Source organism: Lissotriton helveticus, assembly GCF_964261635.1.
Source record: "Lissotriton helveticus chromosome 1_1 unlocalized genomic scaffold, aLisHel1.1 SUPER_1_unloc_42, whole genome shotgun sequence".
In the NCBI taxonomy this organism is placed as follows: Eukaryota; Metazoa; Chordata; class Amphibia; order Caudata; family Salamandridae; genus Lissotriton; species Lissotriton helveticus.
Window position 1 is genome coordinate 1455969 of NW_027611684.1, and position 4292 is coordinate 1460260.

Here is a 4292-nt window from a genome sequence, read left to right on the forward strand (position 1 = left end):
GACACATCGGATCCTGCCTCTTATTTATTGAGCTATCTGTTATTGTTAATATAGTCAAAAATAGTCCCGGTATTATTTATTTATATACCACATAATGGCGCCCGAATAGGGACGAGCCCCTTCCTCACGCGCTGGCGATGCCACGCAGGTCCCCTGACCCTCTACAGCCGTGACGGAACTCTACTGCGCACCGGCAGATATTTCTGCTTCAAGTCTCCCTCAGGCCCACGGAGGAAACGGCGTCTGCGGTCCGACATCCAGACGAAGCGGTGTGGAATGCGGTTCGTCCCGACCAGAGCCCAAGCCGAGAGAGCAAGGTCCGAAGTATCCGGAGGCCCACCTGTAACCGAAGTTTCCGAAGTTCGTAGTCCGACGTCGTAGCAGTCCAGTCCAGTCCGAGGCCTTCCAGTTTCTGCTTTCCCGGTGAGTACCGTCGCAGGGGAAGTATCTAGACAGGAGCATTAGTTTGTTCCTGGTCCGATGGGTTTGGGTACGCAGATCCAGTACGAAGTATTCACCTAGGTGGATACGGGTCCTGACGTGTCTCTTTATGGGACCGGTATGTTCTGTACTGTTTTAGCAGTGCATCCAGTAATTCTAGTAAGTTTCGTTCTCGAGAAATTCATGTGTTCTGTTTTCAGTGTATCAGGTAATATTCTGTTCGAATTGTTATTCATGTATTTTTATGTCGTGGTATGAGTGCTTTGTTCGCTGTTTTATTACTGTGATTATTGTGTATTGTGTTCCAAGTATATTCTAGTAATGCCTTTATTCTCGAAATTACGTCAGTTAAAGACCAGAAAAGGGTTGCTCGAAGAAGCAGTCCCTGTCCCTCCTAGGGACAGTCCAGGACATTTTATGTATCACAAGCATGGCTTAGATGCCATTATATATCTAGACTTATGGGCGGATTATACCAAGGAACTAGAACAGCAATATAGATGGCCCATATCAGGTACATGGGATGCCGAGTGCATCATGCGAGTAGAAGAAGCATTATGGAAAAAGAAAGCCAGACAGTCCCAGAAAGATGCCATCGAGTTATGGCGCAAAGAATCTAATAAAAGAACCGAAAAAGAATTCAGAAAAACCGAATTAAGTAGGGAATCCGCAGGAAAAACCCAGGATAGGGAATTAATCGAAGAAGGTGAACGAGTTAAAACAGAACAGTCAGACAGACAGAGAAATGCCCTTATTAAAGGCATGTATCCTCTTCTTGCCGAGGGCTTGCCAAAAGCAACCCCGGAAGCACCCTGTAATTTTCCGCCGCCATTGGTCCCGATTAAGCTACGTCACAAACCGACCGCAGCTGATATTTTTCTCTCGTCCTATTTGGACGATACAGTCCCAGAATATACAAATCCTATTCCGCCTGTTCCCGTTAATAATGTAATTCCTGTTCCTCCAGCCGCTGGTTCCGTGGGTTCAGTTCATGTTACAGCACCCATTATAGCACCCCCGGCCCAGCCCACAGTACATGTACCCGCTTTGCCAGTCACTCTACCAGCACGTACAGTACACACCGACGATTCTAGTTTAGGAGCCGCGGGGGGAGGTTCTCTTCGTACCCCGCCTCAAACCAGACGGCTGACGCTACATGAACTAGCGTTACAGCGTACGCCAAAAATGACTACATACGCAGATATCAAGCGAGCACTTACTGAATGCCGTTATGATCCAGTTCCAGGCGAAGGTCATATGGTCATATATTCATTACGTTTAAGACGGGTTGTCGACTATTTGGACACCCTGCCCGATATGGGAGAACATCTAGACAGAATATATCATTTTATCCGTACAGGAGTGAATCCAGAAAGTATTCACGAAGCCATGGTTCAAAGAAAAGTCGAGACTCAGCTCATGCTTCTAAAGTTTTTGATTAACTGTTTAATAAGAGAGCACGATACTCCAGAAAAAGATCAAGAAGAAATGAAAGTCCTGACCAGGTGGAGTGACAATATAGCCGAGGGAAAACACAAGACACAGAACTGTATAAAGAGTATGTACAAGAAAATCCGTAGGGAAATCATAAAGTTACACGAAAAACAAGAAGCAAGGCAAGCAACCTAGAAAGAGAATGAATCTTCTACTGAAGAGGTAGACGACGAGAATCCCTCCAGGATAGCGTATGTAGGTAGAACTAGACTTTCCGACCGACATTCACGCCCAGATTACAAGAAAGCTTTTCCTCCTCCAGCACCAGAACAGTGTTCTCTTGAGCAAGTATTCCAAGCTACCGATCACATTCTGAAGTTACGGATAGGTTATAGCGAGCTTAGTACAATGCATGAACAAGAACTAGCCCGATCAGCAGTCCGGTGGACTACTGATTCTACCACTTTTCCAGACGAAATAGTGGCCCAAATGTTTCTGAAACTGCCCCCGGCCGAACAGCGACTGGTGGGTATGTATATGATCCAGCACCTCATTACACTGTATGAGGAACAACATTCTGATGTCCGGGTCCTCTACACGATATATTGAACGAGTTACTCCAATACAGATGGAAAGGTCTAGGTACCGATTTAATTAGCATCATTCTAGAACAGCGCCACAAATACCGAACGTTTTTGAATCCACATTTTGTTCACGTCTCACCCCCAGAAAGTAAATCATTCTACATAGACAGACAGAATCCGTTACGAGAAGTACATCCAGTCAAGAAAGAGGGTGGTGGTCTAGAACGAGTATTTGTTTACACCCCTATCACAAAGATGGAACTCTTAGAGATGAAAAAGTTAATTCCCTGTCACGACAAAGATCCAGCAGGGTTCCACCGTGAATTAAAGGACATGCTCCGTATGGGAGAATACACGTATCCTGATATCATTAAAATGCTAAAGGTCCTGTTGCCTGCGGGCATATATGAAAAACTCAAAGAAAAAGAATGGGAGGTGGGAGAGAAAAAGATAGATTGGACAGCTCTAGAAACTGAAGATAATATACGAGTACCAGGTACCGGTCTTGGGGATAAAGCTAAAGAATTGCCCGAGTTATTAATACAAGTTTTGCCAAGATTACTAGCCACGAAAAAGGAGGATTGGGATGCCATCTCAGCCTGTAAACAGAAACAAGACGAAGATACTAGTGATTTTTATTCTAGATTTGAGAAATGTTTTATTATTAATAGTGGTCTGAAAACAAGTAGTGAATCATACCCTCATCTTTTTGTTACCAAACTAGTCGAGAATTCAAGTCCACAAGTTAAAAATCGAGTCCTGAAAGTCGAAGGTACCTGGCAAGCGAATTCTCCGTCACAGATGCTCCAGATGCTCCAGTACCACCAGAACAGAATCAGGGAAGAGTAGGAACACAAAAGGAGACGTATGAAAGACACGAAAATGAAAGTACTAGTTGCACAGTCTGTTCCACAAGACAGTCAGAAGAGAAATCCGAATCAAGCCATTCATCCTGCAGTTCCCGTTAAAGGGACATGCAATTACTGTAAACAGCCAGGTCATTTTATAAACGAATGTGCAGTTCTGAAACACAACATAGCTACTGGTAAAACTAAAGAGAGACCACGTCCGCCTAGACAAGAACAAGTTTCACAGACTTCCCAGCCACCACAGAATTCACAACAGTCAGTTACAGCACCGCAGCCTATAGCTGCAACACAGCATGTTACACAGCAGATGTACCAGTATGCACAGTCAGAGTATCCAGATTATCAGCCATATTCATGAAACAGCCTAGAGAGGGAGGTAGGCTTGCCTCTCATCGAGATACCTGTAGATCAAGAGGGTCCCTATGTACATAGTCAAGTATTAGGGAAAGACAGAAAGTTTCTGATTGATACAGGGGCAAGTAGGACTACCATCAGTCATGACGAGGTTCCAGGGGCTCCACTCTCAGGCTCTAGAAATGTTTCCCTTGGATTTTCAGGAAAGCCTATTGTTAATGAAATATCGAAACCAGTTACTCTAGAGGTTGGTCCATTGTCCCGAACTACAGATTTGTTACTCACAAAATCTTGTCCAGAAAATCTGTTAGGCATTAAGACTTTAAAAGAATTAGGAGCAGTCATATGCTGTTCCCCAGAAGGGGTCCGCCTGTTCTTGCGTGATTTCAAAGGTCATTATGTATTACGTGATTTTGATCCAAGATTATTGAATGTACCACAGCATTTATGGGCGCAAGGTCCAACTGATGTAGGTTGTATGCATATCACACCCCATCGTGTGACTCTAAAGCAAGGTGTTGTATTACCACGAATCAGACAGTACAAATTGCCACCTGAGGCTGTAGCAGCCTTATCCAAAATTATTGACGAGCTTATTGTTCAAGGAGTG